At 46.1% G+C, this 18,007-nt stretch overlaps 1 pseudogene; it reads left to right on the top strand.

Annotated features, from left to right (window-relative positions):
• Positions 1 to 322: 322 nt before the first annotated feature.
• LOC146871948 (ATP synthase F(0) complex subunit C2, mitochondrial pseudogene) lies at positions 323 to 812 on the top strand (annotated as a pseudogene).
• Positions 813 to 18,007: the final 17,195 nt, after the last annotated feature.

The raw sequence follows: 18,007 nt of genomic DNA, 5'->3' as shown, positions 1-18,007 counted from the left end.
AAAATGTTTGGGGATAGCCCTGCAAAAAGGGCTATTTCCAACACTTAGTGTTTTACATTTGAGCATTTCCTAGAAGTTAAACCTCTCTTTCAAACCTGGCAAATGAAAGTGCAATTTCAGGAGAATAATGAGCTAGTATTGTATGTATGAATGATATTTGCTCCTCAAGGACGTTGTGCACTTCCTCGGGGAGGAGTTCCTGCCACCTGCTCATTAGATATATTTTTGCTGAAGTTAAAAAGTTTCTGTCGCATGATTAAGCTCCATTGAATTGTAAGGAAGAAACGTGGCTGCGCAGGCGCATTTCTCCCTTCTCTTTCCCTCTGTGTCCCTGAGTCGCTGCTTGTGTATCCATCCCTTGCTGACCCTCAACATGTACGCCTGCGCCAAGTTTGTATCCACCCCCTTCTTGGTGAAAAATGGCTCCAAGCCGCTCTGTCGACTACTCTCGGCATCCATGCTGAACCAACCTGAAGCCAGCACAGAGCAGACTCCCTCCGTGCTGCCAGTCCAGAATGTATTGACCCAAGTCGCTTGCCGAGAGTTTAGACTAGTGCTGTTTCTAGAGATATTGACACTGCAGCCAAGTTCATCGGCGCTGGTGCTGCCACCGTAGGAGTGGCTGGATCTGGTGCCGGCATTGGTACAGTGTTTGGGAGTCTCATCATTGGCTATGCCAGAAACCCATCCCTAAAACAGCTTTTTTCGTATGCCATCCTGGGCTTTGCTCTCTCCGAAGCCATCGGTCTCTTCTGTTTGATGGTCGCCTTCCTCATCCTGTTTACTATGTGAGGGGTGTTGGCAGCCCTGGCCTATTTATACATATATGTTCAGGTGTCTGTGACTTCAATCGTTCCTCCCAATACCCCATGAGCACTTGTAATTCCTCACTATTTGCTCTCCATTTCCGTTGCTGTGTTCAGGGCCTCGGCTGGCCCTCTATTACTTTGAGGGATGGTGAATAAATACTGTAATTATCGGGGGGGGGGGAAGAATTGTATGGAGAAAAAAGTATATATTTTTATAGCGAGATCCCTGGTAAGTTGTCATGACAATTTTCTTTGATTCTTTTGCTGTGCTGCTTGCTATTTTGCTTTTAAAACTAGTAGGCTTCCTGACGTTGTGTTTTATTTATTTATTATTTTTTGAACACCTTTAAGTTTTGATATATCGACTAGATGTAGTACATTTAATTGTCATCATAAATGACATGCAATGTTCATGAAATGCACATCTGAGAAATAAAATTTACAATGATTTCCATTCGCACATTGGTCACAGCCATATTATCATTTTCTTGTTTTGGATCTGTAAGGCTTGAATTACTTATAAACCCTAATTATCTGTGTATGTGTTTGCTCTTGCTGGAGATATAATATAAATTTTGGAACATCGAATTATGTCTTACATTGTGGTTGGATCACCATCCATTATCTGGGAAATTTCCATATGGGTTATAAATGGCCGGCAAACTCTTTTTAATTTGCCCCCTCTGATTCTTGATTGTTGCCGTTTTTTTCTTCATTGCATAGAGGGATCACACCTTTCCCCACCAACAACCCAACTCAGGTGCAACCGGCTGTTTCCAGACTTGTGCTATAGTTATAGTTAGCCTAACAGCTAGCAAGAGATGTGATATCAGTTTTCCTGTAGGTATGGTGAGTGGGTGTATGCTATTTTCACGTGGGTCTCCAAGTAATAACACCATTGAATGAAGTGGGTGTTTAGCCCTGTGATAGGTCTAATATGGGACAGGATTTCCTTCCAAAATGCATGAATCTGAGTAAAAAACTAGTACCTGTGCTTCAACGTACCACTCTCTCCACAACCTTTCCAACAAAGGTCCAGGCATCCAAAGATAGCTTTCAACCTTGTGAGGGAGAGATACCATCATGTTGGAGCTTTGTAGGCATTTTTGTAGTTTTGTGTGCATAATTAGGTTTTTGCTGCCTTTTTTCAAATCGCTACCGGGCTCTCTTTTGGTATTTCATACCCAAATTCCTGTTTCCAACGCAGAGCTTATTTAGGTTATTAATTAGGTTTGAGATCTAAAAAGAGACAATATAACCGGGTGATACCTTTTTGTTTTGTTTGTTGTGAACAATGCCTTGAAGTCTGTAACCTTTATAATTGGCTTGTCACAATTAAAAACGTTGATTTACTAGATTGGGCATAAGCTTTCTCACAAGGAAACCATCAGGTATGATGCAATAACATTACAAAATTACAGTTGTAAAAACAAAATGGACTAGCTACTAATAGACCCCAATAAGGATTATAATACTGCAAATATCCTATCCACATGGTTTATTCCTGTGGCTTACAAACACTAAAGCCCTTGCCTGCTGTAGTAATCTGCGAGATTCCATGAAACACAATGCCTGCCTACAGAGTTTAGCACAGTATAATAACAATCCCTTCTTAAAAGCCTATGGCTTTTCACAATTCGTTAGTCAGACACCCACACACATGCACACACACAACATACACACACACATGTGCGCACACACACACACTGAAGTGCACACAAACTGTAAACCATCATGCCTACAGTTATATAGATACAAATATGTAGAAAAATACATTTTGCAAGACAGTATCCGTGCCCTCTTAGTGGAGCCTAACAAGAATCATCAAATTGAAAACTTCAGGATTCGTCAGAGTGCGGGGCCAACACCAAAACCCTTGCCTAATATGGTAATCTGTGAGATTACATTTAACAAAATACCCGTCTATCACCTGTAACACAATGTGATCACAAATCCACTGTTAAAGGCATACTAGCTTTAAAAACACTTTTCATAACTTTTCATAAAAGTTAGGTCAGTCCTATGGCATCTGACATAACTTTTCACAGTGCATCAATCAGGTCTTTAGCTTGTCACCATAACCAACTCCACCCTATTGTTTTGAGAATAAACTTTCCTATAAAACAGCCATCAGGAACAAAGTCACAAAATTACAAAGGAATACAGGCTTACAGTTGGCTAAGCAACATACTATCGCTCCTCAGAGGGCCTAGCAAGGATCCTCATGGAGGAAGTCTATTATATCTATGGTTTGTCACTTGGGTAACCAAAACCCTTCCGTATTAGAGTAATTAGTGGGATTCCATGGAACAAACTTCTTCCCTGCAGGCGTCCATCGAGAATAATAACAATCCACCCTTAAATGGATTGATGATAACAAATGCGTTTCTCAAAATATACGTCGGAACTACTGACTTTTCATAGGAAACTGATCAGTCTTATTGTTGTGATCAGTGGCTCGCCATGATAACCAACTCTGTCCCGTTGTCTTGACTATTGCCACGAGTAAAACAGTGCAATAAAAATCATTTTCAGAGGAAGCACACAATTTGGCCCAATCAAATCCTGTACTTAGGGAATCCAACAAGTGTGTGGAGCCTAATACATTCCATGGAAAGAGATTCATTGGAGTTTGGGTTGCCACAGTTATACATTAGCCTACAGGAAACCCCTGTTGAAAGGCGCCTGTTGACCCTGACAATATTTAGCAGATTAGAAATATTAGAACTAACCAATAGAAAAAATGTCAGAGGACTCGAATTGTCCTTGTGGTAACTAACACACTGTGGACTTGTACAACGCCCTGTTCATTTGTGGATGGTATTAGGGGCAGCCCAATTCCTCAGTACCTTTGACTTAACTGCAGGGTACTGGCAGATTGGCATGGCCCCAGGAGCAAAAGAAAAGACCGCATGCTCCACCCCTGATGGGCATTATCAGTTTACTGTGATGCCCTTTGGGTTAAAGAATGCCCCTGCCACCTTCCAGAGGTTGGTGAACCATGTCCTGGCTGGGCTGGAGTCCTTTAGTGCAGCTTAGCTTGATGATATTGCTGTCTTTAGCTCCACCTGGCAGGATCACCTGATCCACCTTGGGAAGGTTTTAGAGGCTCTGCAAAATGCAGGTCTCACTATCAAGGCATCCAAATGCCAGATACGGCAGGGCACTGTGGTGTACTTGGGCCACCTTGTAGGTGGAGGCCAAGTACAACCCTTACAACCCAAGATCCAGGCCATGCGGGACTGGGTAGCTCCAACAACCCAGACCCAAGTCAGGGCATTCCTTGGCTTGACTGGGTACTACAGGAGGTTTGTGAAGGGATATGGGTCCATTGTGACCCCCTCACAGAACTCGCCTCCAAGAAGATGCCCAAGAAGGTTAACTGGACAGTTAGTTGCCAAAAGGCTTTTGACACCCTGAAAGAAGCAATGTGCTCAGCACCAATTCTAAAAGCTCCAGATTATCCCAAGCAGTTCATTGTGCAGACTGATGCCTCTGGGCTAGGGATAGGAGCGGTCCTATCCCAGACCAATGATGAAGGCCAAGACCAACCTGTTTCTTTTATAAGCAGGAGGCTACTCCCCAGAGAGCAGAGTTGGAGTGCCATTGAGAGGGAGGCCTTTGCTGTGGTTTGGTCCCTGAAGAAGTTGAGGCCATACTTGTTTGGTACTCACTTCCTGGTTCAAACTGACCACAGACCTCTCAGATGGCTAAGGCAGATGAAAGGGGAAAATCCCAAACTACTAAGGTGGTCCATCTCCCTACAGGGAATGGACTTTGAAGTGGAACACAGACCAGGGACTGCCCATGCCAATGCAGATGGACTTTCCAGGTTCTTCCACTTAGACAATGAAGACTCCATAGGGCAAGGTTAGTCTCATCACCTTTCGTTTGGGGGGGGGGGAGGGGGTTGTGTGAGAAAGTGACATCTTTCTTGCATGGTATGCCCCCACTTTTTGCTGAATTGCTGAATTTACTTTGACTGAGTTTGCCCTGGACTCCTGCCAATCAGGTGCCCAGGGCCTATGTTCCTTCCCTAAAATCCTAAAACCCAAATTGGCAAACCCTGGCCACATGTCAGCCTCTGGTAAATGGCACCCTAGGTACCCAGGGCCTTGTGACCAGGGAAGGCCTCTAAGGGCTGCAGCACTCATTGTGCCACCCTTAGAGGCCCTGTACCCTAACACACACACACTGCCCTTGCAGGCTGAGTGTCTGGGTACAAGACAAAACAAAGAGTCGACATGGCACACATCCATGTGTGCCATTCCCACCACCTACACTGCCCTGGCATACATCAGCCACCCCGCTAACTGGGTGCCCTATGCCAGTGGTGTGGGAGCAGGAGCCCTGTGCCCCTACAGTACCCAGGTCCATTCCTGGGCACTGTAAGTGCAGTGCTGCCATTTAAGAGTACATGGTGCTGAGAGCTCATCAAACACAAACTCCACAGCACCATAATGGCAACACTGAAGACTGAGAAGTTTTCTCAGCACATTAAACCCACACTGATACCAGTGCGGGATTTAATGTACCAAGCACCCCAGAGGGTAGAGATGCCCCCTGAAACCTAACCTACAATCCACATCTGGTCTGGGAGCCTGACTACTCTGCCACACAGCAGACATGTTGCTTGACCCCTGGGTAGGAGAGCCCCTGCTCTCCTGGGCCTGCAACAACGAGGTGCTAGGTCTCCTCTCCCAGGATGGGCAGGGGGGAGCTTCAAAGGCATGCTGCCTCTGTGAGCTTCCCCAGGCCACTGGAACACCCCACTCTGGCGGGAAGCTTGGCCGGAAACCCCAAAGGACAGGGGATGTGCCAGCCTGCCAACCCCACCCCTCAGGTGGGGGAGGCGAGGTGAAGCACGTCTCCGGGCTCTCGCCATCTTGAAGATGGGAAGCCCTGCCCAATCAGGACTAGGCTTCTGCCCCCCTCCCACAGGAGAGAGGAAGGATAGGGGGTGTACCCACCCCAGGACAGGGACCCATTGGTCCCTGCCCTTCACCTACCTGTAATGCTCCTAAATCTAGTATTTAGGGGCAACCCTGAACCTTCCTTCCCCAGATTCCAGATTCTGAAATACAAAGAAGAGCAAGAAGAAATAAGACCTGCCCTGCAGCTGCTAAGAAGAGGAAGACACCAACTGCTTTGGCCCCAGCCCTACCGGCCAGTTGACTCTCGAACCTGCTCCTGCTCCAACCCGGCATCTCTTGTGGCCAGCAACCTCACAAACCCCGGAGGACCTGGCTACCTTTTGGCTCTAAGCCCCTGGGACACCCATGAGTAGAGGCTCTACTCAAAATCTGTTTCTAATCCCTGGCATCAGCCCGGAACCGCGAACCCTTCACACTCTGCACCCGCCAAGCCTGGCCTGTGCCGGAGTGAACAAAGACCACGAGGACGAACCTACGGCACTGTGACCCCGAGTCCGGCACCCAAGGACTTCCCGCGATGCTCCTTACGACGCCTGCAGCCTCAGAACCAGGTGCCCCCCAACCGCGATCAACATAGGGTAAGATTTCCCGACACCAAAAGGCACCCCTGCACCCTGCGCCCCGCGGCCCCCTGTACCCAACTCCGGGGTACCTACCTATCCTCCAACTACCCAACTTACCTCTCGAAGTGGTGGTGGCACCTGAAGAATCTTCGTCCCCGAACTTGCAGTCTTTTTCTAAACTGGAGCTTTCCCGTTGAAATCAATTGAGCGCCCGAAGGCTCAAAAGCACCCTGCACCCAGCCGCCCGAGTGGCCCTGGCAGTGTAACCTCTACACCTATCTACTTCCCCATTTGCCCTGAGCAAGTGACCAGAAGCCCAGCTCCCACAGCCGCGTGGCCTGCTAGTCAGCAGCCACCAACCAAGGCCCCCCTGCCTCCCATAGGATAACATTGGGCCTAACTCACTCTGCACCCGGCTGCCCCTGTGCCGCTGAGGGTGTAACAACTGTACCTACCTGACCCTGGGAGACCCCTGAGTCTATGCCCAGCACCTTAAGCCTGCCAGTCGTGGACTTTTCAAAACTTAAAATATTCACCAAAAATCAGCGAAAACGAAAAAATACGCACCTGCTATTAGGTGAGCTCCCAGTGCTCGATCTTGGTACCCAGCACTGACTCTGAAAAATATTCACAACTGTACTTACCAGTAACCCACTTTTCTTCCAATAGGAAACCATTGACTGTTTTTCTGTGAAATTTCTTCTAAGTGTCGATTTCTGCATTCTTCAAATATTCTTTAAAAATCGTATAAATTGTGAATTACTTACCTGTTTTGTATAAAGGTACCAGTACTGAGTCTAGGCACCCAGTACTGGATTACAAAAGTAACGAGAACATACTATACCTGCAACTTGAATTTTCTTCCATAGCGAATCATTGACTGTTTTCTATGAAATATTTTCTAAGTGTCAACTTTAAAAATAGCAACATATTGTCCAAAAATCATAACAATAACTAAGTCGACTTTTATCAATTGATTCTAAGTACTGACCCAGGACTGAATCTAGGATCCAGTCCTGGAATCCCAAAAGTAATCCTAAAAGTAATCTGTTGCAAATAACTTGAAACTTCCATTGAACTCAATGCATGATTGTGTTTAAAATTGTGTTGTCTATTGCAACCACTTGTAACTTTCTACAAAAGTCAATTGCATATTGCTAAAGTATTTATATAAAGCATCGCATTCTGAGAAAGTATATTTTAATACCTATTGTTGGTTCTAAAATAAAACAAGCATATATTTTTTATATATAAACCATTGGCCTAGAGTTCAGTTATTGAGTGTGTGAGACCATTTGCTGACTGAGTGTGTGCAACAAATGCTTTACACTGTCCTCTGATACTGCCTTACTGCTCGACCAAGCTACCACTTTAGAGAGTAAGGTTAGATCTAACTTTAGCCTCTGCCAAACCTCTGGGGACTGTGGACTCTGTACACCCTGTACCTATTTTGGAACAGTATATACAGAGCCACTTTCTCACATTGATGGATCAGCGGTAGGATACAAACTTGCATTTGTTGGACTACTTGGTTACCATCTGATCACACGACAGAACTCTTAAGATTGCCTTTAGAATTCTGATTGGTCTTTTCCAAAATACTAAAAGTCTTGCTAGGGCCTTGCTTAAGTCCCATTAGAATTTTAGAAAAATAAAAGTCACTATAGTCAAGGTAGAGGATTAGAACTGTCAGGTTAGAATGACTCAAACAAACCCAGCTATTAGTGAAAATAATAACATGGACCTGGTGGAGGAGCTCGACCTCACACCTTACTTACACTTGTCTTTCAAGGAATTGAGGTCCCTATGCAAACTTAAAAATATACCAATGGGCCTGCATCCAACCAAACTAGGGATCCAGGAGCTCTTGGCTGAGAATGCTAAGGACCACCCATCTGAACATGGTGATGGCCAGTCAGATGAGGAAAGGGAAGAAGAGGAGGTGGACAATAACCCCCCCCCCCCCACACTATTCCCTAGGGAGGAGAGGGGCCCCATACTCTTCAATCCAAGAATTCGCATCTGGGGACCTAGAGATCACACAGGTGACTCTGGTACCAGAGAGATCACTGGGGGACCCACCAGTGAAGATTACAGCCTTGTAAGGCTGGCCAAAAGATTAGAGCTAGAGTCCAGGCTCCTGGCTCTAGAAAAAGAAAGGAGAGAGATGGGTTTAGCACCCATCAATGGTGGCAGCAATAATAAAAACAAGGATAGAGAGGAAACTTCTGATCCTAAAATCCCCAAACGGATCGTCCCTAAATTTGAGGAAGGTGATGACATAACCAAATGGTTCACAGCCTTTGAGAGGGCTTGTGAAATAAGAAGAGTAAAGAAACCTCTCTGGGGGGCACTCCAGTGGGAACTGTTCTCTGGTAACTGCAGAGACAGGCTTCTGACCCTCTCTGGGCCAGAAGCAGGATCCTATGACCTCATGAGGAAGACTCTGATTGAGGGATTTGGATTCACTACTGAGGAGTATAGAATTAGATTCAGGGGGGCTCACAAAACCCAGACCCAGTCCTGGATTGATTTTGTAGACTTCTCAGTAAAGACACTGGATGGTTGGTTAGCTGGACATGGTGTGCAGGATTTTACAATTTATTCACGAAGGAACATATATTAAGTAACTGCACAAATGAAAAGTTGCATCAGCATTTGAATTGGGAAAGAAGGCAGACCACTGGGTCAAGACTAGGGTAACAAGGACAGCCACTGGGGGCAACCAGAAGAAAGTGGTCACAAAGCCTCCCCAGGGGATAGGTGGTGAGAATCCCCAAGATAAAAAGTCTGATTCTTCCAAAGGGCCCCAAAAATCTGTTGAGGGGGGTGGGACCCAAACTACTCCCTATGTGCCTCAACCCTTTAGGGGGAAGAACTTTAATCCCTTAAAGGCCTGGTGTAATAACTGTAAGAGGTCAGGACACCTAACTGTAGATAAGTCTTCCCCCCACAACAAAGCCCCTAAGGCACCCAGTACAGCTACTCCTGGGGCAGCAAGCATACAGATGGGATCAGAAGTGTACCCTGAGCAAATCTGGGAACACACTGAAGGAAGTCTAGTCTCACTGGGAGAAGTGGAGTTTGCCACTGTAGCTGTGTGGCCACCCAACTTAAAGAAATATTTGCAGTACCCCTGGGTGAATGGAACTAGGGTAGAAGCTCTGAGGGATACAGGTGCCAGTGCCACTATGGTGAGAGACACACTGGTTTCCCCTGAGCAATATTTGATTGGGAAGTCTTACCCAGTCACCAATGCTGACAGTGTCACCACTAGTCATCCCATGGCCATGGTGACATTAGGCTGGGGGGGAGGGGGAGTTACTGCCCTGAAACAGGTAGTGGTCTCTCCAAAGTTACCAGCTGTCTGTCTGCTTGGAAATGATCTGGAAACCTCAGCCTGGGCTGAGGTTGAGCTAAAGGCCCATGCAGCCATGCTGGGCATCCCTGAATTGGTGTGTGTGCAAACCAGAGCACAGATCAAGAGGAAGGGTGAAAAAGTAGGTCTGGAGCCTGAAATAATGGCCCAGCCAACCAAGAGAAAAGGTAAGAAGACTGGGGAACCAGCTTCTGTACAGCAGAACATTCAGGGCCCCTCTCCACAGGGAGAGGATTTGGATACCCCCGAGGGAACTGAGCCCATGGAGCTTGACCCTTACCAGGTTGAACTCTTGGGCCCAGGGGAACCCTCTAGGGAAGAGCTGTGCGAGACTGTCCCACTCTTGAAAACCTGAGGCAGCAAGCTGGGTCAGAAGCAAAGGGAGATGTCAGTGGTAACTGAACACACAATATATATGAGGGTCCTAGGGGAACTAGTTTAAGGACTATAGCACCTTCAATCCCCAGAAGACACAGAAACAAACTAACAGAAGGTCTTAAGTCCAAAAATAACGAACAGAAAGCCACTTGATGCTGCAAACAAAGTGAAAGCCTCTTCAAATAGTCAGTACATCACTGAGCCAGAAGTTAAGAGTCCATCAGCCCACCCTTGTTGGCGGAGCTTCGTCATCTGAGACTCTGAGGGGTCAAGGTCTGGGCCCGCAATATCGAGCCAGCCGGCCCTACTGGGTGCCCGACCCAATGATCCCAAAATAGAACAATCTCCTGCCACAGTGTGTAATCCAACTTGTGAAGACTCAAAGAATGTGCAGTGCTCTAACGTGAAAGTGTTTTAAAAATGACTACGTGGACAAAAAATATGTTTATTAGGGATTGACCAGGTATCATATCTAAAAACCAAAATAGTCTTAAACAAATATGACTATTTCCTGATTAGGTCTCGTGAGGTCGACATGTTTCAGCCGATATGGTCAACTGACCCGGCTTTCTTCAGGACCTAAATTGATGGAAATCAAGGCTACTGCAGGATTAATCTATTCGGTGAAGATAATGTGAAAAAACAAAAATTCACTAAGATAATTATGGTATTATCATCAAGTAAATATGTGGCTACAGCCACCCTACCAGACAAGCAATCTTTTTGCTTGGGTACAAGAGCTTTATCTTCTTTCCTGAAAGGAATTAGGAAAAATAAGACCATTAGAAAGGTCTCTCACACAAACGTATACAGCATCAATGACCACTGTCCTCCAGTGCCCTTTTGTGCACTGTACTTGTTATCAAAAACCCAAAACGTGGTTGCAAATCAATAAAGTTTAGAAACGTGAATTTAACTCACCCAGCTTTCTGTGCGAGAAAAGCCTCACCTCACCCGGCTGACTGCTCGGTGGAAGAGGCACCGCTCTGTCAAAATGTAAGGACAAGAAAGAACAAGTTGCACGCAGATACTCGTCCCTCAGCACTCCCTACAATATATTCAACACCCAAAACCAATAAATCCTGGACTTTAGAAAATGTGCCCCGCAAGCATGACAGGCCAGGTGTACCGGAAAAATGATTCACTTTACAAACCCAGTCCATATATGGATCCTCATACCCCTCAACAAGAGCATGAACCATTATTGAACAGCTTCGTACAGTCAAATCAATCAAATCAAGGGTACCTGTCTCCCTTTGTGTGGTTTAAAGAGTATCATCCGGTCTCTAAGGACTAATACCATCAGATCCTAGAGAGAACAATCACCCCCACTTCGTTGATTCACATCAGGATAGTTTAAGAAGTATCAGCCGATCTCTAAGGACTTATACCATCAGGTCCTAGAGGGAACAATGCCACACACTTCGAAGATTCACATCAGGAAGGTCCTAATACTTTGTATTCTCGCCAAACAGCCATAGCAAGTTAGAGCCGGACATATTAACCCACTAATGGCGGAACCAAGGATATCCCTCTCCTTACCTGTCCGTCGGTACTTCGGGCCAGACTGCGAGCAGTCTGGGAGGTGACGGCAGGAAGGAGGGGAATCCTTAAATACCCGCTCTGATTGGCTCAATTAAACATTTAGAAAACAGGTGCTAGTATTTGTCCTCTCTCCGAGCCCGCATATCCGAACGCGCATGCGCTGGAGTGGTGACACTCGTCTTAATGCACATGCGCAGTCCGGACAATTTCAGAAAAAGTTAGCGTCTCTCTCGTGCTTATGCACACGCTAAGTAGCTATCTGACTAGGGCTGCCGGTATCAAAAATATCCCAACTGGACACCAAAAAATATACCGGGAATCAAACCTCCGGGCGTCCGATGTATTTTAGCACTAGAGTGTGGGGCCGAAGGCTACCCTACCTCTCCATGAATTAGTGTGACACTGTCCGTAGAAACCTCCACGTAGAGACACTAGTCTCTACGCGTGCGCTTGACTAGGACTGGTCGAAATACTAGCAGTGACTACGTTATCCTGTAGACAGCGCCTGCATTACGTAACACACCAAGGGCACACTGCACCTGAATTATCGTGCACTCGACAGCCAAAACAGGCATGTGAGATGGAAGATGGCTGCCGCCCCTATCTACTCAGTAGGTGTAATTCACAACACAATCAATAAATTTGATAGGCACTCATACTGACCAGACTACATGCGACCCCCATACAGCAGATGCTGTAGCAGCACAGGTATTAAGTTGCTTTTTCTCGTCACTCAAGCCTAGTAAGATAAGGTACATCTAGATGAATAAGGTGAGGTCAAAGAGCCAAGAGAATTGAAATGATAAGGGTTAGCTATGATGTCTAAATAGATTGGGTGACTTATTTCATTAGGGTCCCCCTCCATCTTTTAGATGTTTTATATCTCTGAATTGTGATTCGGAGAAAATAGTGACCAACCTTAACACTATTCGTCACGTGTATCTTGCGTAAAAGATGTTGATGGAGTTTACAGACATAAATGATATGGGGAGGAGATAGCAGCCCCAATCCACTTCCTGTCTAAGATACACGTAATCTTTAGATCCCTATCCAGTGAGAACTGGGGTATACGAAACTATCCGTATCTCGTCAAACTCTAAGGTGAGGTATGATGGAATCATATAGATCTATCAGATGTTCCTACTATTGGGTCCTCATCAATGTCGTTCCCTGGAAGTTGGTACTGATCAGAGTCCTAGCTGTCATGGACGAAAATTCTCATTCATAATGGAATCCTTAGTAGAGTGCAGAGATGATGGTGAACTGCACAGATCAGATGATCATACAGTTCAAATGGAGGTCCATGGAATGCTGTCATTCAGACCGTGTGTGTCTGTTTTCATTTTGAAAATCCACCTTTGTTCTCTTGAAAACAGAAACCTAGAAGTGTCTGTTACATGTTGGGGAATCAGAGGTCGTTCGAGCACGATCCACCTCAGATCGTCGGCTTTGTGTTGTTTGGCCAGAAAATGATCTGTGAGGCAGGTAGACTGTTTCTTACATCGAATCGTGCTCTTATGCTCACTGATGCGGAGCTTGACTTTGCATGTAGTATGCCCGATGTAGTGCAGAGAGCAAGGGCATGTAATCATGTATATCACGCACTCAGAGTTACAGTTGGTGTGGCTGTTTAATATCCAAGGGCGACTAGTACCTATGTCCACTGATGTAGTCTTAGTTGTCTGAGGACAAACGCTACAAGAGCCACAGGGGTAGTGACCTCGTACCGGGGGTAAAGACCACAGAGTGTTAACGGTACGTGTGGGCTGTGTTAGTGGTCGTGTGTGCACCAGGCTATTCCGTAAACTGGGACCCTTTTTGAATGCAAATAGAGGAGATGGAATATTGTCTGAGGCCACATTTAGAATGTGCCAGTGTTTGCGTACCGTTTTTTTGTAATCTGTTGGAGAAAGTGCAGAAGGTAGTTACAAAAGTAAGCCTGTCGTTGGGGGTCCTAGGAGTGCTGTTATCCAACAGCGCATCCCGGTTATTGTTGGATGCTCTCTTCCAAGCCTGACGTACTAGTCGCTTGGGATACTGACGTGACCGAAGTTGGAGTGCCAGTTCTCTAGCATGTTTATTGAAGAGATCCTTAGTGGAACAGTTCCTCCTGACATGCAGGAACTGGCCCACGTGGAGATTCTCTCTGAGGGCCCTCGGATGGTGACTGTCAAACGAAAGGAGAGAGTTTCTTGACATCGGTTTTTTGAAGAGTTCACAGTGTAGTGTGTCCCCAACGGGAAAGATGGAGATGTCAAGAAAGGACAACGGTTGTTGGTCATACTCAATGGTGAACTTCAAAAAGGCATTTTGCTGGTTGAGCCAAGTGTGAAAAGCCTGAATCTCTTGGCTCGTGCCTCGCCAAACCACTAGTATATCGTCTATGTACCTCTTCCACAGCACCAGATGTTTACGAAAAGGGTTGCTGTGGTTCAGTACATGATGTTGTTCGAATAGATGAACATAGAGGTTGGCGAGGCTGGGCACAAAAACACTCCCCATCGAGGTGCCAGAGATTTGTAGAAAAATGTGGTCTTCGAATCTGAAAAAGTTTTCGGTCATTGCTATCCTAGCACACTCCATAATCAAGTGGACGGGGGTCATGCTGTTCAAATCACGTGCTTCCAAGAGTCTCTTGATGGAATCCAGAGTCTCTCATTGCGGAATGCACGTGTAGAGTGACTCTACATCAAAGCTAGCCAGAATATCGGTACTGGTGTTAAACTCGATATCTGGCAACATCCGTAGGACATCGGAAGTGTCTTGAAGATAGGTGGGTATCTCTGATACGATTGGTCGTAAAAAGACATCCACAAACTTGGATAGGGGCTCTAGGAGTGAACCAATCCCAGAAATAATGGGACGTCCCGGGGGGGGGGGGTCGTTGGCTTTTATGAATCTTAGGGAGGCAGTAGAAGTAGGGCATCACTGGATTTTTAGTTACCAGAAATTGAGCCTCTTGCGGTGTGATCCATCCTTCTGCCTCCCCTTCCTCAACCAGATGTTTTATCTCCAGGGTAAGCCTTGGTGTCGGATCTATTTCTAAGATCCGATAGGATTTATTGTCCATGAGTTGCCGGAGGCACTCCGTCCGGTAAGTGACAGTGTCTTGCAGGACAGTGGCACCTCCCTTGTCCGCTGGCTTGATAGTAATGGACGTATCTGTAGTTAAATTCTGGAGGGCCAATCTATCTTTTCTAGGAAAATTGCAAGAATTCGTGAGCCGTGTGTCACATAACGCCATCACATCAAAGGTCACTGCCTTCTCGAAAGTGCACACCTGAGAGGGAACTTGATGTGCCATAGGTGTAAAATTGCTTTTAGGGCGTAATCCAGTGTTAGCAATGTTGGTGTCTTCAATGGAAGAAGTGTTGTCATCTAGCTCTCTGTTCTTAAAGAAAAAATGGAGTCGGATTTTCCTGAATTTTTTTTCCAACTCGCATCTCAGGGTGAAAGGGTCACCTGGATAAGTGGGCACAAAACCCAGCCCTCTATTAAGGACACTTAGTTCACTATCTGTAAGGACCCTAGAGCTCAAGTTGACTACGAGATCGTTCATTCGTTGGTTGAGCTGGGGGTTTGTTGAAGATTGCCCCTCCTGCTCCGAGAGTTCGGGAATACCGGATCTGGTTGCCAATGAACGGTTGCAGTGCCTCTCCGTTTGCCCCTCGTACGCCCTTGGCCCTGGTCTAAAAAAGACTGATTAGGATAAAATTGTTGTGGTGGTTGAAATGGTGGTAAATGTGGTGGAAAGGGAGATGGTTGGTAGCCCCAGGGCCCCGGTGGCCACCATTGGCCTTGACTTGGGTAGAAACCCTGTGTTCCACGCCTCTTGTCTTATCTACGGGATTGTCCTCTCCCTCGCCCTCGAGGAAACCCGTTGGTGGAAGACTCAGAGTCACTAGATCCAGGCTCAGACCCAGACGATGAGTAGTTGGATCCATAGCGCCTACCTTTGTTGTTAAAGAGTGGGGCCACGTAAGTCTCACTTGTATAGGGGTAGATTTTCTCCCAGGAAAAACGAGCTAGGTCTTTCTTAAATTTATCGATCTTGTTAATCAGGATATTATCTCTATATTCCTTATTGGTCTTGTTCGCCTCATCCAGATGTTTTTTGTATAAAGCGGATGTGATGGTAGTTTTAATCTGTCCCTCTAGTGTTTGAATTTCGATGAGGATAGCGGCTGCCTGGCGCTTTGCCGTGCTGATGATTAAAATTAACCAGTCCTGGGTAAAACGCCAGGCGATGAGGGACCAATCTCGCATGAATTGTTTATCAGTGAGGAACAGTCTCGGTGTGTTGGTGACTATCAACCCAGTCGGGGCACATTTACCTCTCAAATATTCAGTCATAATTAACCCATGGACTGCTGTTCGTGATTGTGTTTTTTTTTAAATTAAGTAAAGTCACCCAGTCGTCCTTGGGATGTCCCGTTATTTCTGGTAGGGAATCTAGAATGCTGGGGTTGTCAGAAAGTATGGTACTGAGGGTTTCGTCATCAAAGGCTAAACCAGCAAAGTCAGCCATATTGGGGCAGGTATTCAACAAAGTCAAGAATTAAAGGGAGCGGAAAAAGACTGCTAGACAATCTAGAGTCTAGAACAAGAACCCGCAGCCGAGACTGTTCCTCCCTGATAAACAATTCATGCGAGATTGGTCCCTCATCGCCTGGCGTTGTACCCGTGACTGGTTAATTTTAATCATCAGCACGGCTAAGCGCCAGGCAGACGCTATCCTCATCGAAATTCAAACACTAGAGGGACAGATTAAAACTACCATCACATCCGCTTTATACAAAAAACATCTGGATGAGGCGAACAAGACCAATAGGGAATATAGAGATAATATCCTGATTAACAAGATCGATAAATTTAAGAAAGACCTAGCTCGTTTTTCCTGGGAGAAAATCTACCCCTATACAAGTGAGACTTACGTGGCCCCACTCTTTAACAACAAAGGTAGGCGCTATGGATCCAACTACTCATCGTCTGGGTCTGAGCCTGGATCTAGTGACTCTGAGTCTTCCACCAACGGGTTTCCTCGAGGGCAAGGGAGAGGACAATCCCGTAGATACAACAAGAGGCGTGGAACACAGGGTTTCTACCCAAGTCAAGGCCAATGGTGGCCATCGGGGCCCTGGGGCTACCAACCATCTCCCTTTCCACCACATTTACCACCATTTTAACCACCACAACAATTTTATCCTAATCAGTCTTTTTTAGACCAGGGCCAAGGGCGTACGAGGGGCAAACGGAGAGGCACTGCAACCGTTCATTGGCAACCAGATCCGGTATTCCGGAACACTCGGAGCAGGAGGGGCAATCTTCAACAAACCCCCAGCTCAACCAACGAATGAACGATCTCGTAGTCAACTTGAGCTCTAGGGTCCTTACAGATAGTGAACTAAGTGTCCTTAATAGAGGGCTGGGTTTTGTGCCCACTTATCCAGGTGACCCTTTCACCCTGAGATGCGAGTTGGAAAAATTTTTCAGGAAAATCCGACTCCATTTTTTCTTTAAGAACAGAGAGCTAGATGACAACACTTCTTCCATTGAAGACACCAACATTGCTAACACTGGATTACGCCCTAAAAGCAATTTTACACCTATGGCACACCAAGTTCCCTCTCAGGTGTGCACTTTCGAGAAGGCAGTGACCTTTGATGTGATGGCGTTATGTGACACACGGCTCACGAATTTTTGCAATTTTCCTAGAAAAGACAGATTGGCCCTCCAGAATTTAACTACAGATACATCCGTTACTATCAAGCCAGCGGACAAGGGAGGTGGCACTGTCCTGCAAGACACTGTCACTTACCGGACGGAGTGCCTCCGGCAACTCATGGACAATAAATCCTATCGGATCTTAGAAATAGATCCGACACCAAGGCTTACCCTGGAGATAAAACATCTGGTTGAGGAAGGGGAGGCAGAAGGATGGATTACACCGCAAGAGGCTCAATTTCTGGTAACTAAAAATCCAGTGATGCCCTACTTCTACTGCCTCCCTAAGATTCATAAAAGCCAACGACCCCCCCCCCCCCGGGACGTCCCATTATTTCTGGGATTGGTTCACTCCTAGAGCCCCTATCCAAGTTCGTGGATGTCTTTTTACGACCAATCGTGTCAGAGATGCCCACCTATCTTCAAGACACTTCCGATGTCCTACGGATGTTGCCAGATATCGAGTTTAACACCAGTACCGATATTCTGGCTAGCTTTGATGTAGAGTCACTCTACACGTGCATTCCGCAACAAGAGACTCTGGATTCCATCAAGAGACTCTTGGAAGCACGTGATTTGAACAGCATGACCCCCGTCCACTTCATTATGGAGTGTGCTAGGATAGCAATGACCGAAAACTTTTTCAGATTCGAAGACCAGATTTTTCTACAAATC

The sequence above is a fragment of the Triturus cristatus genome, chromosome 1_1 (genome assembly GCF_964204655.1).
Source record: "Triturus cristatus chromosome 1_1, aTriCri1.1, whole genome shotgun sequence".
In the NCBI taxonomy this organism is placed as follows: Eukaryota; Metazoa; Chordata; class Amphibia; order Caudata; family Salamandridae; genus Triturus; species Triturus cristatus.
Note: the sequence above shows the minus strand (reverse complement) of the source record. Positions and strands in the feature narration are given on the sequence as shown.